The 16,504-nt window shown below is 34.3% G+C and overlaps 1 long non-coding RNA gene and 3 other non-coding genes across 9 annotated transcripts; all 4 read right to left on the reverse strand.

Annotated features, from left to right (window-relative positions):
• Nucleotides 1–7,573: 7,573 nt before the first annotated feature.
• On the reverse strand, nucleotides 7,574–15,586 carry LOC114172458. 6 transcript variants are annotated; one of them, XR_003602083.1, is made up of 6 exons: nucleotides 15,091–15,586; nucleotides 12,767–12,962; nucleotides 10,770–12,673; nucleotides 10,120–10,280; nucleotides 8,293–8,401; nucleotides 7,574–8,164 (listed from the first exon to the last, which is right to left on the reverse strand). It is a non-coding gene; the product is annotated as an uncharacterized LOC114172458 (long non-coding RNA). The 6 variants fall into 6 exon arrangements; XR_003602082.1 differs by lacking the exon at nucleotides 10,120–10,280 and having other exon boundaries at nucleotides 10,770–12,615; nucleotides 15,091–15,585; XR_003602081.1 differs by lacking the exon at nucleotides 10,120–10,280 and having other exon boundaries at nucleotides 10,770–12,670; nucleotides 15,091–15,585.
• LOC114172461 lies at nucleotides 13,277–13,352 on the reverse strand. Its single transcript, XR_003602087.1, has one exon. It is a non-coding gene; the product is annotated as a small nucleolar RNA snoR77Y (small nucleolar RNA).
• On the reverse strand, nucleotides 13,414–13,570 carry LOC114172462. The gene has a single exon (XR_003602088.1). It is a non-coding gene; the product is annotated as a small nucleolar RNA snoR2/U65 (small nucleolar RNA).
• Nucleotides 13,635–13,759, reverse strand: LOC114172460. The gene has a single exon (XR_003602086.1). It is a non-coding gene; the product is annotated as a small nucleolar RNA Z112 (small nucleolar RNA).
• Nucleotides 15,587–16,504: the final 918 nt, after the last annotated feature.

The raw sequence follows: 16,504 nt of genomic DNA on the forward strand, positions 1-16,504 counted from the left end.
GGGTGTGTTACGGGTACTGTAGAGGTGTGGTAATTAGATATTTGGGGATAAATAAGTGAGCTAGGGTTTTGGTAAGGAATGATGAATATCCCTTGCTGCCATGCTATTGCAGCAATGAATTTCATCAATATCAATGCTGAGGAATTCATACCAATCTGTTTCAAGAGATCCATCTATGAAGAAATATATCAATCCATCATCTTTCCAGTCAATGGTGAAGTCTTGTGGGAAAGAACTCCCTACCCTGACGTTCATCCACCACATAAGAGGATCTTACCAGGAAGACCCAAGAAAAAAAGAAGGTTGGAAGAGTGGGAGTTGAGAAAGGATAACACACAAATCAGCAAAGGAGGTCATAGAAAAATGTAGCATATGCCGTCAGATTGGACATAACAGGAACAATTGCCCCAAATAAGCATGTGGATGATCAGACTGCAACACCGACTGAGACTGCATCGGATGCCCAAATTGTTAAGAATGCACCAACTGCTGAAACTGCTGAGAATGCACAAACTGTTGAAACTCAAACAACTCAACCACCAAGGAATGAAATGGAGAGTCAAGCAGCACCACTACATATACCAGAAGAACCATCTCAGTAGTTTAGGATGAAATTATAGATTAGGAGGAGACCATGATAGCAGCTACAAACCTCTTAGTTATTTTTTGGAATTTCTGATGCAGAATTTTTTATTGATGTACTGCATTTTGATTTTCCTTAAACTTCGTTCAATTTCACTTTTGTCAAACATTGATGTAGTGCATTTTGATGAGGATGAATTAACGTTATGAATTTAACTTCTTCCAGACTTAGATCAATTTAATTTCTCCCAAGCTTAGATCAATATCACTTACTTCAATGCTCAGATTAAGATGTCATTTTGAACATGTTGGGACTAATATCAACATAATCAAACTAATTCATTTCTTCATTTAACAATAGTACAAAACATATTGGACTTTAAAAGATTACACATAATAACAGTTCGAATAATACAATAACAACACAAGTGAACCCTATTACTAATTGCAGCCTCTTCTCAGCAACCTTCAATGACTTATCCTTTTCATCAACACCACCATTTGAAAAAGTTGCAGCCCACATTATTGGAACCACCACTCTGTAAATCAATAAACCAAAAATTAAAACCAATCTATTATTAACACAAAAATAAAAACAAATTGTACCCAAAATTTTCTACCAATATTCTTTGGAGTTCTTGCCATCATCAAAGCTGACATCTCTCAACTACAAATTGGGTTAATCCATTCTTGTTGAACCACCAACAGTGCATGAAGTGATACAACACGGTTGCCTCCAACGATTACAACCAGAGGTAAAGGAAGAATATTGGGATCGTAACATACCTATATAATGGGATTGCAGGAAGAAAAAGATTGCAGCAACACCAATTGAGAATGGAGAAACAAGATTGCCAAAACTCACCAACTGTTCAAACATTCCCTACCAAAACCCTAGCCCACTTATTTATCCTCAAATATCTAATTACCACACTTGTACAGTACACGTAACACACTCTAATCCGTGCCACCTGTACAATGCTACAATGCTCCGTTAATGATTTAAACGGCGTTACAGAAAATGACCAAATAAAACACGAATTGCGAAAATGAGAACCATTTTAAACATTTGGTAAACATGAGGACCATTTTAAACATTCTGTCAAAATGAGGACCATCTGCAACAAACACTACGAAAATGAGGACCAAAAAGGTATTTAAGCCAATTTTTTTAGTCTGTAAATCATACACATATTTTTTTCATAAAATTATTTAATTAGATTAACTAACATGATAAAAGTTTTAAATTAATATTTAATATAAATTACAAAATAACTAAATTATTTACTTTTACAATTTGTTGCTACTCATAAGTTTTTTGCCTCCCACCTCCACCATCACCACCACCACCTTCGCCACCACAACCACCACCAACATCACCACCACCATTACCACAACCTCCACCACCACCATAACCAACATCACCACCACCACAACCACCACCAACACCACCATCACCACCACATCCACAACCACCACCATCACCACCACATGCCTCACCACCACCACCACCACCACTACAACAACATCCACCATCACCATAACCAACATCACAACCACCACCATCAACACCACCTTCACCACCACCACAACCACCATCACCACCACCACCACCATCACCATCACCATCACCATCACCATCACCATCACCACTACCACCACCACCACTACTACCACCACTACCACCACCAACACTACTACCACCACTACCACCACCACCTTTATCACCAACATCACCACCACCAACATCACCAGTGGCAGACCTTGGTCAAAAAGTTTGAAGGGGCCAAAATAATATATTCAAATTTTATATATTTAATTATTATTACTAATATAACAAAAGTATATATAATTTAGTATTAAAATTTTTGTATGTTTTTTCCTTATAAAAATTATAGTTTTGAAATTGTATTTGATATGAAACTATTTTAAATTAGTTTTTCTAATTTCATCTCTTTCCCTTGATATTCTCATATTTAAGCACGTTTTCTTATACTAAATTCCAAATAATTAATATGAAACATTCTGCCTATAATTTAAAAGAATCAATATGAAACTTCCCACTTATAATTCTTTGAATTTTAAGAAATGGTTATCTAATTCAACAATATTGAATTCCTAATATCATGCTTGAAAATAGGTGAACAAGTAAATTTGTATTATTTTTTATCTTCAAGGGTATCTTCCCTTTTATCACCTTAAAAAAAATTAATCTATTATTTTATTTTTCATCAGTGTACCTATTTAAAAGCAAATTAAGACTAAAATATAATTTATCAAAATCTAATAAAAAAAATTGAGACATAATTACTTAAAAGAATATGATAATCAAGCCACATTTAAGAAATGATTATGAAAAAACATATGGTACATAACTTTTCTTTTTATATTCATAAAAAAAATATACAAAACACTCATAAGATGAAAAAAAAACTAAATATCAAACTAATATTTTTCTATCAAGAGAAGGGAGAGAGTTACCTTTTTATCTTAAAAGAGGACGGATGAGATCTAAGAACGAGAGAATGAATTTATATATAACTTTCTATTTCTTTTTTAAAACAAAAAACAAAAGAAGAGATACAAGAGTAATAAATAAATACAATACGTGAAAAACTTAAAATGGGGAAGAAGAAAAAAAATCTCAATAAATGTTATTATTCTTTATTATGTTTAATTTTTAATTTTATTATTTTCTAAAAAAATTAAAAAATATTGGGGGGGGGGCATGGCCCTCCTGCGGACCTTCTATGGTTGCCACTAACCACCACCACCAATTAGGAAAAGTTGACAATTACGTGTAAAAATATTTTAAATCTAAGTCTTATGAAAAATATATTGAGACTCAATTTATTTGTGTTAACAAATTTAATATGAATTTAATATATTTTAGTTTCCTACATCTATGTCATTATCCTCCATCTAGGTCTAATATAAACTAATTTAGTGACCATGAAAAATATTTACTATTACAACATTCTTTCATAAATATGTATTTATTATATTATGATTTTTTTTTCAATTTCTGACTAAAATATTTTTATTTTAAATTTTATTAGTGGACTAATGACAATAAATAAATTGGTGATTTTTTATTTAAAAAGTAAAAGTTAATATCTAATTAGATTAAATTCATAAGAAGTAAATTTTATATTAATATATTGTAGTTAAATAAATTATTTAGTTTCAAAATAATTTAACTTATTCACCATACACATATTTCAGTCTTAGTACTTTTTGACATTCAACTTTCCCCTCTTCTTCGACTTTCCCCTTTTCTTTGACAGCGAGCTCGACTTATTTTCCCCATTTCTTTATCGACCCTGAGTGAAAAGCCTTAATTTCGATTATGGAAGTTTCGGGAAAGCGATTTCCACATTTGTTTTTTTCCCCATCATCACATAACACTCACATAGAGATGAGAGGGACAAAGAGACCATGAGGAGACGAAACAAGAAAGCCACAACGAAGAACGCAAGAATGAGAACAACATGAGCACTCATAGCGCCGACGACGAGCTCACTAACAACGACGACAATTACCCGCGGGCCACGGTGGTTATCGAGCCAGGTTCGTTCTCGTTGTAGAATTTTTTTTTCTTTTCTCATTGTCGTTTACCCTAATCGTTGATGTTTTGTCTCCTAACAGTTGTGAAGGTAACTATGTGGCGACAGTCACCCACGGCGGCGTCGGTCTCCCACAACAACAACATAACAAGTGCGCTTCCTTCCCTTCCCAATTAATTTTATGTTTCTTCATTTTTCTTTGCTGCTTAATTGTGTTTATAGATAATTATTGAACTCAAATGAAATGCAATTTGATTGTTATAGTTTAGGAACACCATATTTTGTTTACTCTCTTGCCTTTTTAGCTTTTCCTTATGTTCATACAGGAATTTAATATTCTTTGTTTGATAGAATTGGCATTATTTATTTTTATGAGTATTTAATTTGGCTGAATTCCAACTCCAATTGTTGTAGTCGTGGAAGTTAATTATTTTATTTGAGGACTCCAATATTTTATTAGTGGTGTTGTTGTTATTGTTGTGAAGTGTTTGTTGTGTGACAAGCTTATTTACGGGCAGTAACATAGGGTGCTTTCTAAGTTGATAATGGAGGTGGGTTATACATAGTAGCCTGTGTGTTATTTCTTACTGCATTTTGTATCAATGTCATGTTAATTATATTAATTTACTAATGGGGAAAATAGTTTAATAGGAACAATGTTATTCTAAGTGTATCGTAAAGAAAAGAGACCTCAAATGTTCTTAAAAGTCCTCCAAACTCCAAAACTTATTTTTCCTTGTCACTGATGAACACAATAAATAAGCCCAAGTCCATTATAAGTGACCATGTTCGGTGTGTGAGTGAATGTCTTGAGCCTAATAATGTTTAAATATAAAAAGATATTGAGGATAACCACCCTTTGTAACTCTCGATTCCTTGATGACGTTGCTAGCAAACAATGGTTTTCCTCTCTAAAAGGCAGTTGAATCAGTTGCAAACAAGTGTCTATTCACATACTTCTTTTAAAGTTGATGTTAAACTCACTAAGAAATAAGTGAAATATTTGACTAATTGAGAGGTAGATCACACAATGTACTTGTGATGAGATACGAGCCATCGTAGACCTCTTGGCGTCTTAAAGTATTAAATATACTTATTAGTTGAAAGGCAACTTGTGAGGGAAAAGAGTTGAAAAATGTTCCAAATGTTTAAGATAGCCCTTGCATAGCCATGGTGTATGTGTTAGAAAAACTCTAAGAAATTAAAAAAGAATTGTCTGTTACATATTACCATACATTAGTTTCTTTACTTACTTGTAGGTTAGTGGATGGATTGGAAATAGGATTGCTTGTACCTCCCAAAGTAAGAATGCTTAATGCTACTAAATTGTTGAGGAAAGTGAAACCATAGCATCTACCAACAGTGTTGCTATTGTTCCAGCATTGATAAAAGAGTACAAGGCAATGTATATTGTAGGGGAGGAATCTAAAAATATAATAGTAGAGTTTGAGTAAAAAACATAGCGAAAAATATAAGCCCCATTTTTTTCAGTTCTAAAACGTTTTGGGTCTGGCCTTTTCATGGGCCTAAGGCCAGCCCATTTGAGGACCCCCAATACCCCTTTCCAGCCCCCTAATCCTCACTTGTCTCATTTTTGAAAAACAGTTTCTACCCCTCCTTTGTAGCATTTGAGAGCTCTGCTAGGGCACATGAAACCTTCCATTTTTGAGCTAGCTAAATCAGTTATGCCTCCAAGTAAATGGACCTTAGAACTTTCTTGCTCTTTCTTCTCCTTTTCCTGTTCGAGTATGTAGGTTTGGATTAGGGTTCATCCTTATGCCCATGTTCTGTGTTTATATACACGTTTCAGCTCACTGTTTGATTCCTGGAGCTACGGTGTTCCTCGGCTAAGAGTTTGCCTTTGTTTTCTAGCGTTATCGAGGTAAGGGAAGCTAGGGTTTCACGTTATTTCTATTTTATGTGATTAGTGTTTTGTTGAATATGAGACAAGATTGGGGAAAACGTTAATTTTTGGTATATTTCCATGTTAGGGGTTCAAATATTCATGAAAGTGTGATATTTGACGTTATTTTTCGTATTCTGGAAGTGTCGCGTGGTCGCTAGGCGAGTGCCCTGGGTAGCTGGGCGACTATGTCTTTTTCTCATATGCACAGTTTTAGTAAAATTGATTTTCCCGACTCATTAACCGTTTGATTGAGCTCAAATTTGGACATTTGGTTCATAACATGCTATTTTGTGATTTGACTAGTTCGATCGTCGATTAGATTCTGTACCTTGAGAAATGTGTCACGCATTATTACAATAATTTTGGTTTTGTGATAATAAATTTTCTTAGGAATTTTGGTGTAAGAATTAGGTTGTGTGTTGTGCTTGATTGTATGGAATTGCAGGTACTTAAATGTTGGCACTCACTTATTTAGGATAAACACTATTTCATGATATATGTATGTTATGGTATGCATTTATAAAGTATGAGATTAAATGAAATCTTGTTATGTTGAGTATGAAATGGAAAACATGACTTGTTTGGTTGGTGGTGGATTGGCATGAGACTTGAATGATTGAGATGGCATGTGGAAATTGTTGGTAAAAGAGTTTCAAGGGAAACTCTTGCTGATGGTGGTTAGTGTATACCTTGATATAGAAGATGTCTAGATAAAGGAAGGTATCATGAACTTTAATAATCGTTCATGCTCACATAGAGCAGAATGATTTATGTGGTGAGAGTGGCAGGAGATCCTAGTCTTGGGACATATTGGGTCCAAGACATTAGAAGATTAAATATTTATTAAATATTGACATTCCACCATTTGGGCAAGGTTTCATCAACATTCCACCATAATATTTATTAAATATTGACAGGGAACTTAATAAGAATTGCGACGATTGATACTCACCGATAAAATAAAGGGGAAAGCGCAAATTAATCTCTTTACGTTTGCATCATGTGTGTGAAACAACAACCACTTTGTATCTAAACTTAAAAGAGTGGTATCTTGATTCTTATGGTTTTTCTTCTTGTTGTCATAAGTTTTCTCTACCCCGATCAAATCATTGATTAATCTCATTTCATTTGTGATATCGTTAGTGTCGCTTGCTTAGCGAGTTTTCACATATAACAAAGACCAAAAACAGAATTCACCGCTAAATAGATCATCCCCACATGATGTTATTGTAATATATCTAATTACTACAGTGTGTTACAGTAATGTATCTAACTACTACATCAACTCATTGGATTGATTCTTAAGGTCTTTACATTGTGGAAAAAACCTTTATTAAATTTTCAATTAAATATTAATAGCACCTGTTAAATGTAGGGTGTTCATGGCTTCCGTAGCATGTTAATTCAACCGACAGAAGCATCTTGATTTGAATTAGGATGATATTTGGATAGTATCTAAACCAAACCGTTCAAACCCACTGTCTTTGGGTTCAAGTAATGCATTTTTAACTAGCAAACATAACGACCAAATCACTTATGTGGTACTTTATTTGTAAACTATCATACAAAAAAGAACATATCTGAATATTGTGTTGTATGTGAGCACATTAGGGTACAACAAAATCAATCACAAATACAAAAGAATAATTAAACTCCTAAAATTGTTGTAACAGCAACACTTATTTATGGGGATAATTATTTCAAATATAACACTCCTCTCCAGGTTAAAGCACAATCTTGCTAAAATGTAATCATGATGAAAGCTTCCAAGAACTTGCTGAGAATGTAGGTCAACCAGTCATTAGAGTTGACAAAGTCACTTATAAATTCCTCTTAAAACAGATTTTTTTCTTAGTAGCAATCTATCTGTGTTTGGCCCGATCAAGAAAGATTGGATTTGATGTATTGCCTATCAGAAATATAACTTGATTGTCACATATAAATGTCATATATTGAATGTCTCCTAATTTAGCCACGTACTTGCATGCAACCGATACCGTAGCACAATTTTCAACCACAAATATGTTATGCTTCTTTCTCCTCAATTAAACGAAATTTCCTCCCATAAGACCACATTACCTAGAAGTGGGTCTCTTGTATGATCATGATACTGCCAAAATCATATTAGAGTAACAAGTAATTTTGGCATTTCCTTTATTTTCTTATATATATGTACCAAACAATATGAATGACAACATCTAACTGATTATCACAAGTGAAATTAAGAAAGTGACTTACCACTAACTATAAAGGTGATGCCAGGTATGGTGACAATAAGATGGTTGAGTTTTCCTACGAAACGGCCCCTTTAACCTTGTTGAAGATTGACATTGGGACCCAAGTATAACTGAGATGGCAATCAAGAACATCAGTCTCAGAATATCGAAGCATATTTTATTGGGTAATGCAAATAAGAAAAGCATTGGACAATTTCACAAGTATTTGAGGGTCCTAAGTCTTTTGTCTAAAACTAAATGAAGAGGTGAGTTTTGAGTCTTTATTATGTCATTTACTAGTGATTATGTCATCAACGTAGATGACATAATAAATGCACCGCCAGTGAATGGAGAAAATAGAGTGATCAACTTTACATCGAGTTATGGTGAAATGTATTAAGGCGGAGATAAAACAGCCAAACTACTAGGCATGATGAGACCACTTCAAACCTCTGGGAGAATGACAAAGCAAACAACAAGACAAGACTCACCAAAAACACTAAAACGTGATACTAATACGGATAAACTTCATGCAACTTACCATGTAACAAGGCATATTTAATATACAACTAGTGTAGAAGTTAAAGGAAGTCTATTAGAGCAGATGATTTAATTGAAAACCGTTTGATCCAATCTTTACTGTATAAACCCAAGCCATTACTAGTCTTGTCAGGAGTTAAGGGAACAAGCTCCCAAATGCCAATGGAGTGTAAAGCTCTCATACCATCCAACATTGCCAAGCACCAATATGGTTTAGTTGTGGCTTCATATGTAAACTTAAGAATAGACGCAAAATTTAAAGAAGAGACAGAGTAGGTGTAATGTTACTGGAATGTGTTTTCGTTGTTGGCATGTAATCAATGGAGGTGGAGCAAAAGCAAAAATTGGAGCCAAACCAATAGGTCCACTATACAAAGGTTTTGTAGTGATTATCATCAGGTACAGTGAAGGAGAGGGGGCAGGTCTCAAAAAAAATAGTAACTCGGTAAAGACTATATTGTTGAAGTTGAGGTAAAAAAACTATGATAACCCTTTTGGAGATCTGAGTAACCTAAAAATAAATGCATTCGAGAGATTTGATAGAAAGTTTAAAAATACCTAATTTAAGGTCATGGCCAAAACATGTGAAACTAAATATAAGGAGAGAAACAAGGTAAAAAGTCTATCTGCAATACAAGACATAATAGGAACCTGATTGCAAAAAACAAAAAGTGAAGAAACGTTTGGACAAGATGACATGTGAGAAATGCATCATCCCAAAAGTGAAGAGGAACATAATGATGACGTAAGGTACAAGTAATTTCAACCAAGTATCGATTCTTTCTTTTGACAATACCATTAAGTACAATGAAAAAGATGGGGCAGGTGTTGAAAAGGGTAACGCCAGCCAAGATAATATGTTTTTGCAGTTGATGTGCAAAACAATGACAGTCCTTTCACAGTGTGAGTACCCCAAACAATACATTTGATGGTAGAGCTTATTATTTCTTGGTTTGAGGTCATGACCAAAACATGTTAAACTAAAAGACAAGGAGAGAAGGATAAAAATTCTATTGGGAATACAAGAGAGATTAGGAAATCTGACTGTGATGAACTAGTGTTGATAAGATAACATTCGATAGAACAAGACAACCTTCTATTATAAGAGAATGAATAAGAAAATTTATGCGTAATAATTAATGGTGGGCAGCTGTCAGAGACTATTATTAAAGGAAGTTGTTAGTAGTTGTGGATGGGAGAATACAACTGAATAGTTTTGTGTCGGAGGGTTTAGGTTCCTCGAAATATCTAGAAGCAATTCAAGTGAGAACTGTTCGGTTTGAGGAAGTTTTTTTATACAAATAAAGACCTTCTTGTTTCTTTGATTACTGTTTCTTGGTCTTATTAAACTGATCCCAGCTCTATCACGTGTCTTGAGAAACAGATCACTCCAAAAGTGAAGAACATCATGCTGGATTATGGTTCAAACAATTCCAACCAAGTATTGATTGGCATCACCATTTTGTTGTTCTGTGAATGCAAAACGTTAGATGAATAATACTTAGGTCAAAAGGACTAAAACATGAAAAACAAATTTTCACAAGCATTGTAAATGTGTAAAAGTAAAAGATACACCTTTTTAAAGGTCAAGGACTAAAAGGGACGTGACAAATTTGAAGGTGCTAATTTTCCCTTTTCCCTACAATATTATAGTTAATTTGACTATCACACACAATCAATCATTGCAATATGGAAAACTGAATTTTGTCCAAGTTCAATCCTGTGTTTTGGGTTCAGTGAGGGGAAAGAAATATCACGAACCACTTCGGAAATAAGACATTTTGACATAAATTCCAGCTACTACTATGAAATATAATATTGATAATGCACTTAGATAATATGCAGCCCAAGATCATACTTCATACCCTAGTTCTTTAATAATTCAAAAAGAGCATCTAATCCAATAAATATAACATAATACGTCAATAATGGGAAAAGAAAAATGAAAAAAAAACTTACAAGGGGACGTTGGAAAGGAAGTCATTGGTTGGTCATACAGCTTTCCTAAAACTTGAAACAGCCGACATGAGATGCAGAAAGAGATGAAAGATGCTTGGCAACCACACAAGCTACTCTCAGAAAACCAAATAAGCAACTAAAACACGAAATTAATTGACTACACAATCCAGTAGGCAACCCCTAAACTTGAGCAACTTAATTGCTCAACAAAACACTTTCATCATCACAAAAGATGATATAAAGAAAATTGTATCAAAATAAAACCTTTTTGGGTTTTGTTCCTTCAACTTGTCAAACATAATTTCGGACATAAATTCCTGCCGATACCTTAGGCAAACTGTTTGTCTGACAGTGAAAATGATACTTGATACAAACTCAGATATGTACTTGATGATTAAACAAAATACAGAACCAGAACTAATAATATGAGCTTTAAACAAATAAAGCGTAAAGGAAATTCTGAAAAAGAAAAGATATTAGAGAAGGTGGCTTCTCTGCCCTAGTGGCCTCATCCACACCGCTACCCTTTCCCTAAAAAGGGCATACTCCTTGTAGCACCAATGGATTCAATAAGTTCTTGCCTATAACCATGTCCGCTTAATAGAAACTATTAGATATAACGGGCTTATGCCTATCTCTTTGTATTTTTTTGTTATAAATACATAACTTTGTGTGCTCTACACACATTAGGGATTTGCCTGTACTTCTCTTTTATTTTAACATTGTATGTAGAGCTAGGTTAAATCCTTGCCTCCTACGAAAACCCTCTGTTCCCCGTGCTAAATTTTTCGTCTGGAAATTGTTCATCTTTTTTTAATTTCTGGCATTGTTCTTAGGTGTTATTTTTCCAGTCATCGTTTTTTGCCACCAATGTACTACCACCGCCCTGTCTATTCCCCCTATTGTGCCATCATCCTTGTCACTATCGCGTCTGGACTCGCAATACCACAGTTGTGATTGTCCCAGCTAGGCAACCTCCACGGCGCAAAAATCACTAATCAAATCTTTGACATGCTTGCACGTTCTCACTGGTGGCTATAATTTTGTTTCTTGCACTTCCAAGAGATTAAATTATCACCATGAAAACACCATATTTGGAAGCAGATCTTCTATTAGAACCAAAGTCTGTCCAATCAACATCTGAAAGCTAATATAGGGATTTTCTATTTTTTCAGAAAGCACCTAGTCTAATCATAATGATTACCATGATAACCCTTTTGGAGATCTGAGTAACCTAAAAATAAATGCATTCGAGAGATTTGATAGAAAGTTTAAAAATACCTAATTTAAGGTCATGGCCAAAACATGTGAAACTAAATATAAGGAGAGAAACAAGGTAAAAAGTCTATCTGCAATACAAGACATAATAGGAACCTGATTGCAAAAAACAAAAAGTGAAGAAACGTTTGGACAAGATGACATGTGAGAAATGCATCATCCCAAAAGTGAAGAGGAACATAATGAAAAAATTGTATTTTTTTTTAATAAAGCATCTCTTGAACTCTTAACGGAGAACTTGCCGCCCTAGATGCAGAAAGTAATATGGATGCCCATTATATAACACAACTTTCTTTTCAACTTTCTAAATCAGCGCATCATATACCATGAAAAGGAATAATAGCTAACAAAAATATGAAAACAGGGAACCTAGCCAACTATCAAGCCTGTAACAGCAACAAGCCATCTGGTAGAATATCATTTATCTACTGCAAACTAAAGCACAAGGATAATACGGAAAACCATTGGTTCTTACAACCCAGTCAAAAAATAAAAAATAAATCAACTGCCTTAATATTGAAATTTTTTGTTATTAATCAACTGCCTCAAGAGGGACCTACAAATGTTGCTGAGTTCGGAATGAAGCCATTCAAACGGAATGAACATTAAGATAACAATGTTAACTTCTGACAGCAACAAAGACAACACTTGTGAGTTGATAAGCATGAGATTTTTTTTTGTTTTTTTTGCATAAAAAAGCTTGGTGAGAATCGGATTACCAGGAAGGTGGTGTTGGTGTTTATGCATAAAACAGAGGCGCTGGTCGGCAAAAATGGAGTCTGCGCCTTCGGCGAAGAGGGAGACGGGTTCTATTGGAGTACTTGAACATTTTGTAGCTGCAGGTGACCATGGAAATTGTTGCATGCAGTGAAGGATTTGATGGAGGAAAGGAAATAGAAGATGAAGGCCATGGGTCTGAAATATAAAATAATTAATGGAGGAGTTGGGGATTGTGAGAGACAAACAAGTCACATAAATGACATGTAATTTAAGTTAAGAGGAATCTTGATATTTTACATTGCTAATTCGTTTGTCTGCATACAAGGGGGAACAATAATCGGCAAACAAAGACATTTTAAGCATCAATTCACAAACAATAATAACCATATTATATATTTCGCTCTTCACCTGAGGTATTTATGCACAGCAAGAAAAGTGAAAAAAGTAGCAACACTGAAGATAAATAAATAAAAAAGATGAAACTTGAACAAATTTTCATCCAAGTAATTAGGAAGCCTCAGTCAGCCACAGATTCTCATCAAATATCAGACGGTAATTCCAAATAAAATAAATCATCATCGGCTTCGCCACAAGCATGACAACATAAAACTAAAACAAACAACACAAAGTTCAAACGAAGAATAAAAAATGTAATCGCACAAAACGGCTCCGCAGATCATAAAGTATGAAATCCACAGATTCCTATCAGGATGCGAAACAAACGAAATTCACTTTTGATTTTGGTCCAATCATAGCATCACTGGTCACTGCAATTAAAGCTACCAGCGACGTGGCATCAGACCTAACCCTAGAAAACAAAATTAAAAACTAAAAAAGAATTTAAATAACAACAATTAAGAAAAAAAATACCCTCAGAGACCCGTTCCAAATCACACACACAGCGCCACAAAGAACAAGTTCTTCGATTGGCGCTGCGTTTAGAGTGTCATACGGCACTTCCTATCAATTATGGGAGATCTTCTCACAGGGCATTTTCGCTTATCCATTGTATCTGAATCTAACATGTACAAAATTAAGCACAAAAACGATGACTATGAGAGAATCACATACTATTGAATACATCAAGCCAACCCTAACATGACATCGCACTCAGTTGCGAAGCCAACCCTAAAACAAGATCGCACTCAGTTGTAGGGATGTCAAAACGGGCCAGCCCGGCCCGTTTTGACCCGGCCCGATTTTGGCCCGATTTATACGGGCTGGCCCGCAAGGGTGAAACGGGTTACACTTTTGAACCCGGCCCGCAAGCTGGCGGGCTGGCGGGCTGACGGGCTGGCCCGCGGGCTTTTTTCCATATGTTACATTTTCAGTCCAAAATCAGATTTCAACAAAATTATTGCAACAAAAACAACCCTGCAGTATATAATATAACTGATCACAAAACAAACAACCCTACAATATATATAATGACATTTTGCTCTCTGCAAGTCATCAAGACACTGTTGCAACATCAATAACAAGTCTGAATTAGAGTACTTTAGGCATGGAGCATTACCAAAGTGCAAACAGTTACATTAAAAAAAAAATAGAAGCATTAATTATGGATGAGAGGTTGTATAATTTGTTTGGCAACATGTGCTGCAGAAGCATCTAAACCCTCCAAATCAATAGGAGCATCTTCTGAAATCTCCCCATCATCAAACCCCGGTAGAGATGCCTCAAACAAATTAGAGTTCAGAACAGTTAAAAAGGAGGTGGCATTATAGTTCTACATCAAATATACTGCAGTGTATAAGCAAATTTCAGTTTAAGTTAAGGCCAAACAACTCAATCCTAGCTTTGCAAACACGGCACATACAACTTTGCAACTTGGTACTTTCTATCATATAATTCAATCATTAATGAAGAACATATTTTTGTCTCAAGGATGATAGAACAATATGAAACAGTGGCAGTATTTATTTGATCACAGTGCAACGATGAAATACATGTTCTCCACATATCTCCACATGATTACAGATAAACAGACAAACAAAGAAAACAACCACAACTATCAGCCTATCACACAGTCAGATAAAAATAGTAACACTAGAAAAACAAGAAAAAAAGAAATGAACATCACCACCACACCAAAACGGCAGCAACTACGAAATTGAAATTGGGGGAAAATTTAACCAACAACAGCACAACAATTATGATTCACAGAATGGGTCCAATCCAAACAAGGACAAATCGCAGCAACAACAACCACACATACACCATAACTTCCAATTACAGGAAACCAATTTTAGGGTTACGAAAATCATAAATTTAGGTTACAAATTGAAAGAAAAGGGAACCACAACTCAAATTAGGAACATACCTGTCTTCGCGGTGGTCGTGGCGGTCGGAATCGTCCGCCAATCGCAGTCCGACGGTGGCTCCGCTGTTTTCGCGGTGGTCGTGGACGCTGTTTTCTCGAAATAGCCAACGCGTGGTGGATGTGAAGGTGGAGGAGAAGAGAAGCGGGTATGGTTAGCGACGACGACGTGGTGGCCTGTGTGTTTCGCGGTGGCCAGCGGCGACGTCAGTGGAAGAGAAGCGAGCCCTGAGAATGGAAATCGCAAACAGAGAGAGTGCGCGGAGGGAGAGATTGGGTGGGTGGGTGTGGAGCGCAGACAGAGTGTGTGAGTGTGAGGGATGCTGAAACAGAGATTGAAGCAGAAACAGAGATCGAAGACACTGACATAAGAACTCCACAAGCTATGAGGCTAACCCTAAACACCAAAGTACATGGTTGAAGGCTTTAGGACGTGAGATTTATAGACATGATTACTATACTGTTAGGGTTAGAGTCGCCCATGTCAATCACATTGAGCTTTCGGTTGGCCAATAGCGTTTTAACTATATGTTCGAAAATATGTTATAGCTAAAGGAAAATTAATTATAAAACGGTTTTTTTAAAAGAAATATTTATAGAACTATTGATAAAATATTTCCATTTTATCTGACTATTTTATTTATATTTAATTAATATTTAAAATTATAACATTTTAAGAAAATACTAAAAGAAGATAATAAACATGAATATAGTAAAAATATATGTTTACCGGTGTTATTTTTTTATAAAAATAAGAAATAATAAAATTATTTTTGTTGTTGTTTTTATTACTATAATTAAGAAATTAAATATAAATCATTTTTATAATTTTATCTCAGATAGTCTTATTTACTTTATAGATAATTTCATAATTGAAAAATGATTAAATTTTAAAAATAATTGTGGAAAGAAAGATAAATTTATATATATATATATATATATAAAATAAATTTTGGTTATTGAAATAAAAAATACTACGAGTAATATTGTGTAAATATTTTTTCTATTATGAGTAATTATTAAAATTTTGGAAAACTATTTATTAAAATGATAAAGGAGTAAATTTGAATTCAAGTTACTAAAATATTAAAACCAAAATATAATTTTTCTATTATGAATAATTATTTAAATTTAAAAATAATTATAAAGATGATAAAATTAGAAAAACAAAAAACTACAAAGAAAATGTATATCTCCTTATATAAAGTTTTTTTAAAATGGTAGTTGTTAATGGAAAAAGTTAAACTAATCTATTCTCTTTTCGTCCCTCTAAATCTTCTGAATTTTTTTTTTTCAAATTGTTAATATATATATATATATACTTTGTCGATAAAAAAAAAACTACAAAGAAAATGTATATCTTCTTATATAAAGTTTTTTTAAAATGGTAGTTGTTAATGGAAAAGTTATATATATA

Source organism: Vigna unguiculata, unplaced genomic scaffold (genome assembly GCF_004118075.2).
Source record: "Vigna unguiculata cultivar IT97K-499-35 unplaced genomic scaffold, ASM411807v1 contig_580, whole genome shotgun sequence".
Classification (NCBI taxonomy): domain Eukaryota; kingdom Viridiplantae; phylum Streptophyta; class Magnoliopsida; order Fabales; family Fabaceae; genus Vigna; species Vigna unguiculata.